The following is a 17,642-nucleotide window of genomic DNA, read 5'->3' on the forward strand; positions in this document are numbered from 1 at the left end:
TTCTTTGTTCTTGGAACTTACTCCTTTTTCGAAGATCCTCTGTCAGAAAAAAACTGATAGGATAGTCAGTCTAGTGTGAGGGAGGAAATATGAAGTTGGCTCACTACAGTCCCCACAATTTGAGGGCTGCCCTAGATGAGTCTACTGAATTTAAGATGAAATCCTATCAGTCTGAAGTTTCCTCCTTTTTATTTTACAGATTAGGAAAGGAAGAGCCAGAAGGGCAAAGGTCTCCATCTACTCTGGGTCACAAAGCCTTGGAATGGCAGAGCCATCATTTGAAAATAGATTCTATGACTCCTAAGGCAGCACAGTGTGGCCAAGAATGACATCACTGTTACCATGTTTTGTGGAATGTTGCCACTAATTGTGATGACAAAGAGGGGAGCAAAGGAGGAAGACAAAGGAGGAGATTAGGAGAGGGGGAAGAAAGTTGGAGAGGCCAAGGAGAAATAAGAAAAAATATGAAGAGCAAAGAAGAGTTGATTCTCAGATAATCCACTTTGAGGTGGAAGGGCTCTCCATGTTAAACTAGTCCTACCCTCTCCTTTGACAGAAAAGAGAGGTGACATTCTGTAAAGTACAGTGACGTGCTCAAGATCACACAGTTGATACAAATTAGAGCTGAGATTTGGTCTTCAGATCTCTGTCTCTCAAGGCATTTTCTTTCATTAACCAACCCAACAATCCCAACAGGACAGAAAGGGAGAGGACTAAGAGGTGAGGAAAGAGAAAGAAGTTGGTGGAGGAAGTTAAGAGGAAAGTGTGCTGAAGAGGATGCAAGGGGAAGAGGAGGAGCAAAAGGAAGAAGATGCTTTCAAATCACCTTGAGGTCTTTGAGAAATCAAAATACACAAAGTACTGGTCAATCTAATTAAAAAAAGGAAAGAGGAAAACCAAATTATCAGTATCAAAGATGAAAAGGGAGACCTCACCTCTAATGAAGAGGAAATCAAGGTAATCATTAAAAACTATTTTGCCAATTTATATAGCAATAAATGTAACAATCTAAGTGATAGGGATGAATCTTCAAAAAATATGAATTGCCTAGATTAACAGTAGAAGAAATACAATACTTAATCACATATCAAAAAAAGAAATTGAATAAGTCATCAAAGAACTCCCTAAGAAAAAATCCCCAGGACTGAATGGATTCACAACTGAATTCTATCAAACCTTCAAAGAACAACTCATCCCAATACTATACAAACTATTTTACGTAATAAGCAAAGAAGGAGTTCTACCAAACTCCTTTTATGGCACAAATGTGGAATTTGGAAGAAGAAAAGACCAAACATATCAAGGGAAATATAATATGAAGGTGACCATATCTTAAAATGTACTATTAAGCAGTGGTCATCAAAACAATATGGTACTGGCAAAGAGACAGAAGGGAGGATCAGTGGAATAGATTTGGATTAAGCAATCCCAGCCAGACAGTCTATGATAAACCCAAAGAACACAGCTTTTGGGAAAAGACGCAGTATTTAACAAAAACTGCTGGGAAAATTAGAAAACAATATGGGATAGATTGTGTCTAGATCAACATCTGACACCCTATATCAAGATAAATTCAGAATGGGTGAATGAAATGAATATAAAGGAGGAAACTAGAAGTACATTATTTTTTTAATTTTATTTTTTAGATAATTTTTTCCATGGTTACATGATCCATGTTCTTACTCTCTCCAAGCCCCAATGTTTCCCCAACTCTCCCTGTAACCCATGCACATTTCCACAGTTTTCTTTTTGTGTAATCAATTCGAGACCTATTTCCATATTAATAATTTCTCTAGGGTGGTCATTTAGAGTCTACATCCCAAATCATTTCAGCATCAATCCATGTGTTCACACAGTTGTTTTCTTCTGTGTTTCCACTCCTGTAGTTCTTCCTCTAAATGTGGGTAGCTTTCTTTTCCATAAATCCCTCAGAATTTTTCAGCATCATTGCAATGCTGCAAGTACATAAGTACATTCCATTGGATTTTACCACAGTGTATCAGTCTCTGTGTATAATGTTCTACTTGTTTTGCTCCTTTCACTCTACATCAGTTCTTGTTGGTCATTGCATTTCACATGGAATTCCTCCAATTTATTATTCCCTTGAGCACAGTATGATTCCATCACCAGCATATACCACAATTTGTTCAGCCATTCCCCAATGGAGGGGCACAGCCTTGTTTTTCAGTTTTTTTTTTTTTTGCCACCACAAAGATCATGTCTATAAATATTTTTGTTTATGTCTTTTTCCTTATCTCTTTAGGGTACAAACCCAGCAATGGTATGGCTGGAACAAAGGGCAGGAAATCTTTTAGCTCTCTTTGGGTATAGTTCAAAATTGCCATTCAGAATGGTTGGATCAATTCACAACTCCACCAGCAATGCATTCATGTCCCAATTTTGCCACATCCTCTCCAACATTCACTACCCTTCCCTGCAGTCATTTTAACCAATCTGCTTGGAGTCAGATGAGACCTCAGAATTGTTTTGATTTTCATCCTCTAATTATTAGAGATTTAGAACACTTTCTCATGTGCTTATTGATAGTTTTCATTTCTTCAACTGAGACTTGCCTATTCATGTCACTTGCCAATTTATCAACTGGGGAATGGCTTGATTGTTTTTTACAATTGTTTTAGCTCCTACTACATTTGAGTAATTAGACCTTTGTCAGAGTTTTTTGTTATAAATATTTTTCCCAATTGTTTCCCTTCTCATTTTGGTTGCATTGTTTTTCTTCATAAAAACCTTTTTAATTTAATGTAATCAAAATGATTTATTTTTCATTTTGTAATTTTTTCTAAGTCTTGTTTGGTTTTAACATCTTTCCTTTCTCAGAGATCTGAGAAGTATACTATTTTGTGTTCGCCTAATTTAGTTATAGTTTCCTTCTTTATATTCAAGTCATTCACCCATTCTCAACTTCTCTTCATGTACGGTTTGAGAAGTTGCTCTAAACGTATTCTCTCCCATATTGTTTTCCAATTTTCCCAGCATTCTTTTTCAAATAGAGGATTTTTGCCCCAATAGTTGGGGGTTAGGGTTTATTATACACTGTCTTGCTGATGTCAATTACCCCAAGTCTATTCCACTGATCCTCCATTCTGCCTCTTAGACAGTACTATATTGTGTTGATACAGCTTAGATGGAGCAAAACTTTGGACGTGTATGCTTTATCACACTGAGATAGAAAACAAAGTACTTAGAGAGGAAAGAAAACCAAGTCTAACAGTGAGACAGAGCAGGGGAACCCTACTATGGGGCAGCTATGTGAAAACACTCCATCCCCCCAAACTTTTTCATTCGAGGTTTTAACCTAAGGACACATTAAGGGATACATAGTAATCAAGTCAAGGCTCAATCCTATCAATTGGACAGACAAGAAATCTTCAGAGGGAAGGGAAATTCCAACACCCCTCCCCCATAGACTGCAGAGAAAGAAACTACAAAACTCCATTACCAGCTGGAGGAAGATATTTCATCAAATTTCTTTTAATCTGTCTGCTTAACCCAGCAAAACAGAGAAGGGAAAAATATGAGTAAAGAACAGAAGAAGAGAAAAAATAATAATTGACAGCTTCTTTATAGTAAGCAAAAAAAGAGCAAATGAAATAGAAGAGGAGGAAGCTACAGCAAATTGGACAAAGGCTTTGGAAGATCTCAAAATTCAATTTATCCAAGAATTTCAGGAACTCAAAAAAGAACCAAGAGAGGCTGAAGGCAATTGGGAAAAGGAAATACATAAACTAAAACAAAAACATAAGATATTAAAAGCAAAATTTCACCAGCTCAAAAATCATACAAAGAAGGTGTTAGATGATCTAAAAAGAAAATCAGGCCAAAAGGAGAAGAATGACCAAAATGCTAGGGATGAAATTCAGTTATTAAAAAATAGAACTCAACAACTAGAAGCAAATGACTTCAAAAGGCAGTAAGAATATATAAAACAAAATTTAAAAAATGAAAATTTGAGAAGAATAAGAAACACCTCATTGACAGGACCAAAGATCTTGAAAAGAGATCTAGAAGAATATTTAGAATATTTGAAGTCAGAACTGAAAAAATTCTATGAACATTAGTAAGTAAGAACTAGAAGAATGTTTCCAACATGAAAAGTCAGAAATGGAAGAGTTCCAAGAATATTAGTTTGTGAGAAGTAGAAGAATATATAGAATGTAGATAGAATTGGAAGGCTTCTAAGAAAATTAGTATCTCAGATCTAGAAAGAAGAATATTTAGAATACAGGAAATAAAAATGAAATGGTTTTATGAATATCAGTATATCAAAATTAGAAAAAAAATTAGAAACTAGGAAGTCAGAATTAGAAGAATTCTAAAAACAGAATTATTCTAAGATCCTAAAATGTCTGAATTGGAAGAAAATTTTGAACCTTGAATTTCAGAATAGAAAAGATAATAGCAATCAAAAAAGGGAGAACAAGAGTCAAAATTGGAAGGGTTTTAAGAACATTAATCAAAACAAGTATATTTATACTGAAAGAATTCAGAATTGGAAGGATTCTCAGAACATTAGTATGTCAGAATTTGAAGAATAATTTGAACACAGGAATGTCAGACCTGGAAGTGTTCTAAAAATATTAAAATGTCTGAAATAGTAGAATATTTAGAACATAGGAACTCAGAATTGTTTGAATTCTATGAATATTAGTATTTCAGGAAACAGAAGGATGTTTAGAAATTAAAAAGTCAGAAATGGAAGGGTTCTTCGAACATTAGTATATCAGATCTAGAATATTTCGAAAATAAGAAGTCAGAATTAGAAGAGTTCTTAGAATAATAGTATGTATGAACTAGAGGAATTTTATAGAAAATTGTAAATCAGATTTGGAAGGGTATAAAGAACATCATGTATGACAACAAGAATATTTAGAATGCAGGAACTCATTCTTGGGAGGATTCTAAGCATGTCATCATGGCAGAACTTGAAGAATATTTAGAACATCGGAATTCAGAATTGGAAGTGTTCTAAAATTATTAGTATGTGTGAATTTGAAGAATATTTAGAACACAGGAAATCAGAATTTGAAGAAATCTATAAACATTAGTATTTCAGGAACTAGCAGAATGTTTAGAACTTAAAAATTCAGAAATGGAAGGGTTCTATGAACATTAGTATATCAGACCTAGAAGAATATTTAGAAAATAAAAAGTAAGAAATGGAAAAGTTCTTAAAATAATAGTATGTATGAACTAGAAGACTATGTAGAAAATTGGAAATCAGATTGGTAAAGGTTTATTTTTTTTTAATTTTAAACCCTTAACTTCTGTGTATTGACTTATAGGTGGAAGAGTGGTAAGGGTAGGCAATGGGGGTCAAGTGACTTGCCCAGGGTCACACAGCTGGAAAGTGTCTGAGGCCAGATTTGAACCTAGGACCTCCCGTCTCTAGGCCTGGCTCTCAATCCACTTAGCTACCCAGCTGCCCCCGGTAAAGGTTTTAAGAACACTAATATATCAAAAAAGAATATTTAGAATGCAGGAATTCAGACTTGGAAGAATTCTAAGCATAACATCATGACAGAACCTGAAAAATATTTAGAACTTCAGAATTCAAAGTTGGAAGAATTCTATATACATTAGTATTTCAGGAACTAGCAGAATGTTTAGAACATAAAAAATCAGAAATGGAAGGGTTCTATGAACATTAGTACATCAGATTTAGGGGAATATTAATCACATACTATCACCAGACACTTATAGTTATTCACCACCCCAAGGTCACCTGTGGCCATCAATGCACACTTGGACCCACCTCGGGGCGCTGGTGCCTACTTTGGGAATCATGGGTACTTATGAACTAGAAGAATATTCAGAAAATACGAAGTCTTATTTGGAACTCTATTAAGAACATTAGTATGTGAAAACAAGAAAATTTGGAATCAAGGAATTCAGTATTAGAAGGATTCTATGAATATTATGTCAGAAATTGAAGAATATTTGGAACATGAAGTCAGAAATGTAAGGGTTCTATGAATATCTGTATATCAGAATGATAAGAAAATGTAGAACAAAGGAAGTCAGAAGAATTCTACAAAAAAGAATTATTCTAAAGTCCTACCATGTCTGAACAGGAAGAAAATTTTGATCCTTGAACACTGGAATTGAAAAGAATATAGGAACCAATAATGTGAGAAGAAGAAAAATACATAGAACATAGGAGTCAGAATTGGAAGGGATCTAAGAACATTATTTCAGATGTAGAAGAATATCTAGAATATTGGAAATCAGAATTTTAAGGGTTTTTAAAATTATTGTATATATGAACTAGAAGAATATTTAGAAAATTGGAAATCAGATTTAGAAGGTTTTAAGAATATTAGTATGTCAAACAAGAAGAATATTTAGAATGAAGGAATTCAGAATTAGAAGGATTCTAAGCATGTCATTATGGCAGAACTTGAAGAATATTTACGTCTTTGGAATTCAGAATTGGAAGCAATCTAAGAATATGAGTATGTCTGAACTTGAAGAATATTTAGAATGAAGGAATTCAGAATTGGGAGGATTCTAAGAATTTGAGTATGGTGGAACTTGAAGAATATTTAGAAGCTAGAAAGTCAGAATTGGAAGAATTCTATAAAGATTAGTATTACAGGAACTAGCAGAATGTTTAGAACTTAAAAGTCAGAATTGGAATGGTTCTATGAAAACTAGTATATCAGAAATAGAAAAATAGAAAATAAGAAGTCAGAATTGGAAGAGTACTTAGACTAATAGTATGTATGAACAAGAAGAATAGAAAATACGTAATCACATTTGGAAGGGTTTTAAAAACATTAATACGTCTAAACAAGATGAACTTTTAGGATAAAGGAATTCAGAATTGGAAGCGTTCTAAGAAAATGAGTATGTCTGAACTTGAAGAATATTTAGAATGAAGGAATTCAAAATTGGGAGGATTCTAAGAGTATGAGTATGGTGGAAAGTGAAGAATATTTAGAACCTAAGAATTCAGAATGGGAAGAATTCTGTAAACATTAGTATTTCAGGAACTAGCAGAATGTTTACAAAGCAAAAAGTCAGTAATGGAAGGGTTCTGTGACCGCTAGTATATCAGATATAGAAAAATATTTAGAAACTAAAAAGCCAGAATTTGAAGAGCACTTAGTCTAATAGTATGTATGAACTAGAAGAATATTTAGAAAATACGAAGTCAGATTTGGAAGGGTTTTAAGCACATTAGTATGTCTAAACAAGAAGACCATTTAGGGTGACACAATTCAGAATTGGAAGGATTCTAAGCATGTCATAATGGCAGAACTTGAACATTTAGGTCTTCGGAATTCAGAATTGGAAATATTCTAAGAATATGAGTATGTCTGAACTTGAAGAATATTTAGAATGAAGGAATTCAGAATTCGGGGGATTCTAAGAATTTGAGTATGGTGGAACTTGAAGAATATTTAGAACTTAGGAACTCAGAATTGGAAGAATTCTATATACATTAGTATTTCAGGAAATAGCAGAATCTTTAGAATGTAAAAAGTCAGAAATGGAAGGGTTCTATGACCACTAGTATATCAGATCTAGAAGAATATTTAGAAAATAAGAAGTCAGAATTGGAAGAGTACTAGGTTAAAAGTATGTATGAACTAGAAGAATATTTAGAAAATATGAAGTAAGATTTGGTAGTCTTTTAAGAACATTAGTATATCAAACAAGAAGAACATTTAGAATGAAGGAATTCAGAATTGGAAGGATTCTAAGCATGTCATTATGGGAGAACTTGAAGAATATTTAGAATGAAGGAATTCAGAATTGGAAGAATTCCATAAACATTAGAATTTCAGGAACTAGCAGAATGTTTAGAACATAAAATGTTTGAAATTGAAGGGTACTAAGAACATTAGTATTTCAGATTTAGAAGCATATTTAATAAATAAGAAACAGGATTATAACATTTTTAGAATAATTATATGATTGATCTAGGAGAATATTTAGAAAATTGGAATTCAGATTTGCTAGGGTTTTAATAACTTTAGTATATCAAACTAACAGAATTTTTAGAACATAAAATTTTTGAATAGGAAGGGTACTAAGAACATTAGTATTTCAGATCTAGAAGCATATTTAATAAATAAGAAGCAGGATTATAAGATTTTTAGAATAATTATATGATTGAACTAAAAGAATATTTAGAAAATATAAAGTCAAATTTGGAAGGGTTTTAAGAATATTAATACTTCTAAACAAGAAGAAATTTTAGGATGAAGGAATTCAGAATTGGATGGATTCTAAGCATGTCATTACAGCAGAACTTGAAGAATATTTACAACTTTGGAATTCAGAATTGTAAATGTTCTAAGAATATAAGTATGTCTGAACTTGAAGAATATTTAGAATGAAGGAATTCAAAATTGGGAGGATTCTAAGTATTTGACTATGGTGGAACTTGAAGAATATTTAGAACCTAAGCATTCAGAATGGGAAGAATTCTATAAACATTAGTATTTCAGGAACTAGCAGAATCATGAGAAAGTAAAAAGTCAGAAACGGAAGGGTTCTGTGATCACTAGTATATCAGATCTAGAAGAATATTTAGAAAATGAGAAGTCAGAATTAGAAGAGCATTTAGACTAATAGTAAGTATGAACTAGAACAATATTTATAAAATACACAGTCATATTTGGATGGATTTTCAGAACATTAGTAACTCTAAAGAAGAAGACCATTTAGAATGAAGGAATATAGAATTGGAAGGATTCTAAGCATGTCATTATGGCAGAACTTGAAGAATATTTACATCTTTGGAATTCAGAATTGGAAATGTTCTAAGAATATAAGTATGTCTGAATTTGAAGAATATTTAGAATGAAGGAATTCAAAATTGGCAGGATTCTAAGTATTTGACTATGGTGGAACTTGAAGAATATTTAGAACCTAGGAAGTCAGAATTGGAAGAATTCTATAAACATTATTTTTCCGGAACAAGCAGAATGCTTAGAACGTAAAAAATCAGAAACGGAAGGGTTCTATGACCACTAGTATATCAGATCTAGAAGAATATTTAGAAAATAAGAAGTCAGAATTGGAAGTGTTCTAGGTTAAAAGTATGTATGAACTAGAAGAATATTTAGAAAAAATATGAAGTCAGATTTGGTACGGTTTTAAGAACATTACTATATCAAACAAGAAGAACATTTAGAATGAAGGAATTCAGAATTAGAAGGATTCTAAGCATGTCACGATGGCAGAACTTGAAGAATATTTAGGTCTTTGGAATTGAGATTTGTAAGTGTTCCAAGAATATGAGTGTGTCTGAACTTGAAGAATATTTAGAATGAAGGAATTCAGAATTGGGAGGATTCTAAGAATATGAGTATGGTGGAAATTGAAGAATATTTAGAACCTAAGAAGTCAGAATTGGAAGAATTCTATAAACATTAGTATTTCAGGAACTTACAGAATCTTTAGAAAGTAAAAAGTCAGAAATGGAAGGATTCTATGATCACTAGTATATCGGATATAGAAGAATATTTAGAAAATAAGAAGTCAGAATTGGAAGACACTTAGACTAATTCTATGTATGTACTAGAAGAATATTTACAAAATACTAAGTCAAATTTGCAACGGTTTTAAGAACATTTATACCTCTAAATAAGAAGAAATTTTAGGATGAAGGAATTCAGAATTGGGAGGATTCTAAGAATATAAGTATGGTGGAACTTGAAGAATATTTAGAACCTAAGCATTCAGAATGGGAAGAATTCTATAAACATTAGTATTTCAGGAACTAGCAGAATCTTTAGAAAGTAAAAAGTCAGAAATGGAAGGGTTCTATGATCACCAGTATGTCAGATCTAGAAGAATATTTAGAAAATAAGAACTCAGAATTAGAAGAGCACTTAGACTAATAGTAAGTAGGAACTAGAAGAATATTTATAAAATAAAGTCATATTTGGATGGGTTTTCAGAACATTAGTAACTCTAAAAAAGAAGATCATTTAGGATGAAGGAATTCAGAATTGGAAGGATTCTAAGCATGTCATTATGGCAGAACTTAAAGAATATTTCTCTCTTCAGAACTCAGAATTGGAAATATTCTAATAATATGAGTATGTCTGAATTTGAAGAATATTTAGAATGAAGGAATTCAGAATTGGGAGGATTCTAAGAATTTGAGTATGGTGGAACTTGAAGAATATTTAGAACCTAGGGAGTCAGAATTGGAAGAATTGTATAAACATTAGTATTTCCGGAACTAGCAGAATATATAGAACTTAAAAAATGAGAAATGGAAGGCTTCTATGACCACTAGTATATCAGATCTAGAAGAATATTTAGAAAATAAGAAGTCAAAATTGGAAGTGTACAATGTTAAATGTATGTATGAACTAGAAGAATATTTAGAAAATATGAAGTAAGATTTGGTAGTGTTTTAAGAACATTAGTATATCAAAGAAGAAGAACATTTAGAATGAAGGAATTCAGAATTGGAAGGATTCTAAGCATGTCATTATGGCAGAAATTGAAGAATATTTAGGTCTTCAGAATTCAGAATTGGAAGTATTCCACGAATATGATTAAGTTTGAACTTGAAGAATTTTAAGAATGAAGGAATTCAGAATTGGAAGAATTCTATAAACATTAGAATTTCAGGAACTAGCTGAATTTTTAGAACTTAAAATTTTTGAATTGGAAGGGTACTAAGAATATTAGTATTTCAGATCAAGAAGCAAATTTAATAAATAAGCAGGATTATAAGATTTTTAGAATAATTATATCATTGAACTACAAGAATATTTAGAATATATAAAGTCAGATTTGGAAGGGATTTAAGAACATTAATACCTATAACAAGAAGAAATTTTAGAATGAAGAAATTCAGAATTGGAAGGATTCTAATCATGTCACAATGGCAGAACTTGAAGAATATTTAGTTCTTTGGAATTGAGATTTGGAAGTGTTCCATGAATATGAGTATGTCTGAACTTGAAGAATATTTAGAATGAAGGAATTCAGAATTGGGAGGATTCTAAGAATTTGAGTATGGTGGAACTTGAAGAATATTTAGAACCTAGGGAGTCAGAATTGGAAGACTTCTATATACATTAGTATTTCCGGAACTAGCAGAATCTTTAGAATTAAAAAATCAGAAATGGAAGGCTCCTATGACCACTAGTATATCAGATCTAGAAGAATATTTAGAAAATAAGAAGTCAGAATTGCAAGTGTACAATGTTAAATGTATGTATGAACTAGAAGAATATTTAGAAAATATAAAGTAAGATTTGGTAGTGTTTTTTTTTAAAACCTTGTACTTCGGTGTATTGTCTCATAGGTGGAAGATTGGTAAGGGTAGGCAATGGGGGTCAAGTGACTTGCCCAGGGTCACACAGCTGGGAAGTGTCTGAGGCCAGATTTGAACCTAGGACCTCCTGTCTCTAGGCCTGACTCTCACTCCACTGAGCTACCCAGCTGCCCCCATTTGGTAGTGTTTTAAAAACAGTATGTCAAAAAAGAAGACAATTTAGAATGAAGGAATTCAATTATGGCAGAACTTGAAGAATATTTAGGTCTTCAGAATTCAGAATTGGAAGTATTCCAAGATTATGATTATGTCTGAACTTGAAGAATACTTAGAATGAAGGTATTCAGAATTGGAAGAATTCTATGAACATTAGTTTTTCTGGAACTAGCAAAACCTTTAGAATGTAAAAATTTAGAAATAGAAGCGTTCTATGACCACTAGTATATCAGATCAAGAAGAATATTTAGAAAATAAGAAGCCAGAATTGGAAGAGCACTTAGACTAATACTATGTATGTACTAGAAGAATATTTAGAAAATACGAAGTTAGATTTGCTAGGGTTTTAAGAACATTAGTATATCAAACAAGAAGAACATTTAGAAAGAGGAATTCAGAATTAGAAGGATTCTAAGCATGTCATTATAGCAGAACTTGAAGAATATTTAGAACCTAGAAAGTCAGAATTGGAAGAATTCTATAAACATTAGAATTTCAGGAACTAGCAGAATGTTCAAAAGTTAAAAAGTCAGAAATGCAAGTGTTCTATGAAGATTAGTATACCAGAGGTAGAAGAATATTTAGAAAATAAGTAGTCAGAATTGGAAGAGTACTAGCCTAATAGTATGTATGAACTAGAATTATATTTAGAAAATATTAATTCAGATTTGGTAGGGTTTTAAGAACATTAGTGTATCAAAGAAGAAGAATATTCAGAATGAAGGAATTCAGAATTGGAAGGATTCTATGCATGTCATTATGGCAGAACTTGAAGAATATTTAGGACCTAGGAAGTCAGAATTGGAAGAATTTTATAAAAATTAGAATGTTGGGAACGAGCAGAATGTTTAGAACTTAAAATGTTTGAATTGGAAGGGTACTAAGAACATTAGTATTTCAGATCTAGAAGCATATTTAATAAATAAGAAGCAGGATTATACGATTTTTAGAATAATTATATGATTGATCTAGAAGAATATTTAGAAAAAACGAAATCAGATTTGGAATGATTTTAAGAACATTAGTATATCAAACAAGAAGAATATTTAGAATGATGGAATTCAGAATTGGAAGGATTCTAAGCATGTCATTATGGCAGAACTTGAAGAATATTTAGGTATTTGCAATTGAGATTTGGAAGTGTTCTAAGAATATGAGTATGTCTGAACTTGAAGAATATTTAGAATGAAGGAATTCAGAATTGGGAGGATTCTAAGAATATGAGTATGGTAGAACTTGAAGAATATTTAAAACCTAGAAAGTCAAAATTGGAAGAATTCTGTAACATTAGAATTTCAGGAACTAGTAGAATGTTTAGAACTTAAAATTTTTGAATTGGTAGGGTACTAAGAACACTACTATTTCAGATCTAGAAGCATATTTAATAAGAAGCAGGATTATAAGACTTTTAGAATAATTATATGATTGAACTAGAAGAATATTTATAAAATAGGAAGTCAGATTTGGAAGGGTTTTAAAACATTAATACCTCTAAACAAGAAGAAATTTTAGAATGAAGGAATTCAGAATTGGAAGGATCCTAACCATGTCATTATGGCACAACTTGAAGAATATTTCCAATGAAGGAATTCAGAATTGGGAGGATTCTAAGAATATGAGTATGGTTGAACTTGAAGAATATTTAGAACCTAGGAAGTCAGAATTGGAAGAATTCTATAAACATTAGTATTTCCGGAACTAGAAGAATGTTTAGAACTTAATATATCAGAAATGGAAGGCTTCTATGACCACTAGTATATCAGATCTAGAAGAATATTTAGAAAATAAGTCAGAATTAGAAATGTACTATGTTAAATGTATGTATGAACTAGAAGAATATTTAAAAATATCAAGTAAGATTTGATAGTGTTTTAAGAACATTAGTATATTAAAAAAGAAGACAATTTAAAATGAAGGAATTCAGAATTGGAAGGATTATAAGCATGTCATTATGGCAGAACTTGAAGAATATTTAGGTCTTGAGAATTCAGAATTGGAAGTAATCCAATAATATGATAATGTCTTAACTTGAAGAATATTTAGAATGAAGAAATTCAGAATTGGAAGAATTCTATAAACATTAGTATTTGTGGAACTAGTAGGAAATTTAGAATGTAAAAAGTTAGAAATGGAAGGGTTCTATGACCACTAGTATATCACATCTAGAAGAATATTTAGAAAATAAGAACTCAGAATTGGAAGAGTACTAGGCTAATAGTATATATGACCTAGAAGTATATTTAGAAAACATGAATTCAGATTTGAAAAGGTTTTAAGAACATTAGTGTATCAAACAAGAAGAATATTTAGAATGAAGGAATTCAGAATTGGGAGGATTCTAAGACTGTCATTATGGCAGAACTTGAAGTATATTTAGGTCTTTGGAATTGAGATTTGGAAGTGTTCCAAGAATATGAGTATGTCTGAACTTGAAGAATATTTAGAATGAAGGAATTCAGAATTGGGAGGGTTCTAAAAATATGAGTATGGTGGAACTTGAAGAATATTTAGAACCTAGGAAGTCAAAAGTGGAAGAATTCTATAAACATTAGAATTTCAGGAACTAGCAGAATATTTCGAACTTAAAATTTTTGAATTGGAAGGGTACTAAGAACATTAGTATTTCAGATCTAGAAGCATATTTAATAACTAAGAAGCAGGATTATAAGATTTTTAGAATAATTATGTGATTGAACTAGAAGAATATTTAGAAAATGTGAAGTAAGATTTGGTAGTGTTTTAAGAACATTAGTATATTAAAAAGAAGACCATTTAAAATGAAGGAATTCAGAATTGGAAGGATTCTAAGCATGTCATTATGGCAGAACTTGAAGAATATTTAGGTCTTCAGAATTCAGCATTGGAAGTATTCTAAGNAAATGGAAGACTTCTATGACCACTAGTATATCAGATCTAGAAGAATATTTAGAAAATACGAATTCAGATTTGGAAGGGTTTTAAGAACATTAGTATATCAAACAAGAAGAATATTTAGAATGAAGGAATTCAGAATTGGAAGGATTCTATAAACATTAGTATTTCTGGAACTAGCAGAATATTTAGAATGTAAAAAGTCAGAAGTAGAAGCGTTCTGTGACCACTAGTATATCAGATCTAGAAGAATATTTAGAAAATAAGACGCCAGAATTAGAAGAGCACTTAGACTAATACTATGTATGTACTAGAAGAATATTTAGAAAATACGAAGTTAGATGTGCTAGGGTTTTAAGAACATTAGTATATCAAACAAGAAGAACATTTAGAATGAAGGAATTCAGAATTGGAAGGATTCTAAGTATGTGATTATGGCAGAACTTGAAGAATATTTTAGTCTTTGGAATTGAGATTTGGAAGTTCCAAGATTATGAGTATGTCTGAACTTGAAGAATATTTAGAATGAAGGAATTCAGAATTGGGAGAATTCTCAGAATATGAGTATGGTGGAACTTGAAGAATATTTAGAACCTAGGAAGTCAAAATTGGAAAAATTCTATAAATATTACAATTTCAGGAACTAGCAGAATGTTTAGAACTTAAAATTTTTGAATTGGAAGGGTACTAAGAACATTAGTATTTCAGATCTAGAAGCATATTTAATAAATAAGAAGCAGGATTATAAGATTTTTAGAATAATTATATCATTGAACTAGAAGAATATTTATAAAATATGAAGTCAGATTTAGAAGGGTTTTAAGAACATTAATACCGCTAAACAAGAAGAAATTTTAGAATGAAGGAATTCAGAATTGGAAGAATTCTATAAACATTAGTATTTCCGGAACTAGCAGAATCTTTAGAATGTAAAAAGTCAGAAATGGAAGGGTTCTATGACCACTAGTGTATCAGATATAAAAGAATATTATAAAATAAGAAGTCAGAATTGGAAGAGCACTTAGACTAATACTATGTATATACTAGAAGAATATTTAGAAAATACGAATTCAGATTTTGAAAGGTTTTAAGAACATTAGTATATCAAACAAGAAGAATATTTAGAATGAAAGAATTCAGAATTGGAAGGATTCTAAGGATGTCATTATGACAGAACTTGAAGAATATTTACAATGAAGGAATTCAGAATTGGGAGGATTCTAAGAATATGAGTATAATGGAACTTGAAGAATATTTAGAATGAAGGAATTCAGAATTGGGAGGATTCTAAGAATATGAGTATGGTGGAACTTGAAGAACATTTAGAACCTAGGAAGTCAGAATTGGAAGAATTCTATGAACATTAGTATTTCCGGAACTAGCAGAATATTTAGAACTTAAAAAGTCAGAAATGGAAGGGTTCTATGAACATTAGTATATCAGATCAAGAAGAATATTTAGAAAATAAGAAGCCAGAATTGGAAGAGCACTTAGAGTAATACTGTGTATGTAGTAGAAAAATATTTAGAAAATACGAATTTAGATTTGCAAGGGTTTTAAGAACATTAGTACATCTAAAGAAGAAGACCATTTAGGATGAAGGATTTCAGAATTGGAAGGATTCTAAGCATGTCACTATGGCAGAACTTGAAGAATATTTAGAATGAAGGAATTCAGAATTCGAAGCAATATAAAAACATTAGCACAGCAGAACTTGAAGAATATTTTGAACATAGGAACTCTGAATTGGAAATCTAAGAACATTAATATGTCTGAACTATTAGAATATTTAGAACATACGAATTCAGAAATGGAAGGATTCTATAAACATTAGCATATTTGAACTAGAAGAATGTTTAGAACATAAAAAGTCAGAAATAGAAAGGTTCTATGAACATTAATATATCAGATCTAGATGAATATTTTGAAAATTAGAAGTCAGAATTGGAAGATATTTTAGAAAAATGGAATGTATGAATGAGAAGGATATTTAGAAAATAGGAAGTCAGATTTGGAAGTGTTCTTAGAATAATAGTAAGTATCTGTGTTTCCCATACTTTTTTGGCCTAAATCCTGCTTTCCAGAAAAGAATATTACTTAGTGACTACTATCACATACTCTCACCACACCCTTATAGTTAGTCAGTTCCCCCAAGTTTACCTGTTTGCCATCAAAGCCTGCCTGGAGCCACCATGGGATGTTGGTGCCTAATTTGGGAATCACTGGTATGTATGAACTAGAAGAATATTCAGAAAATAGGAATTCAGGCTTGGAAGTCTTTTAAAAACATTAGTATGTCAAAACAAGAAGAATATTTGGAATGGAGGAATTCAATATTGGAAGGATTCTAAGAACATTAGTTTGTCAGAACTTGAAGAAAATTTGGAACATAAAATGTGAGAAATGGAAGTGTTCTTTCAATATCTGTATATCAGAATTATAAGAAAATGTAGAAAAAAAGAAGTCAGAATTAGAAGAATTCTAAAAAAAGAATTATTCTAAGGGCCTACAATGTCTGAACTGGAAGAAAATTTTGAACCTTGAAGGTCAGAATTGAAAAGACTGTAGCAACCAACAATGTGAGAACAAGAAAAATATTTAGAACATAGGAGTCAGAATTGGAAGGGTTCTAAGAACATTAGTATTTCAGATCTAGAAGAATATTTAATAAATAAGAAACAGGATTGTAAGGTTTTTAGAATAATTATATGATTGATCTAGAAGAATATTTAGAAAATACGAATTCAGATTTGGAAGGGTTTTAAGAACATTAGTATATCAAACAAGAAGAACATTTAGGATGAAGGAATTCAGAATTGGAAGAATTCTAAGCATGTCATTATGGCAGAACTTGAAGAATATTTAGGTCTTCATAATTCAGAATTGGAAGTGTTCTAAGAATATGAGTATGTCTGAACATGAAAAATATTTAGGATGAAGGAATTCAGAATTGGAAGGATTCTCAGAACATTAGTAGAGCATAACTTGAAAAATATTTAGAACCTTGGAGGTCAGTATTGGAAGTATTCTAAAAATATTATGTCTGGTTCCGGGTTAAGATGGCGGCAGAGTAAGAAGCAGCTCTTAACCTCTCTTGACCGAAACACACAAAACTCCTCAAGGGGACATAAAAACAAGTCCAGACGAACGGAGGAACCCCCACAACAGGGCACAGCGTGGAAGGTACGTGGAATCGAGGCATTTCCATGCTATAAAGGGGTGAAACAGCCCTCACGAAATCTCAGGCTGAGCAACCACCCCACCCCCACCCCCTCCACACACA

The sequence above is a fragment of the Gracilinanus agilis genome, chromosome X (genome assembly GCF_016433145.1).
Source record: "Gracilinanus agilis isolate LMUSP501 chromosome X, AgileGrace, whole genome shotgun sequence".
Taxonomy (NCBI): domain Eukaryota; kingdom Metazoa; phylum Chordata; class Mammalia; order Didelphimorphia; family Didelphidae; genus Gracilinanus; species Gracilinanus agilis.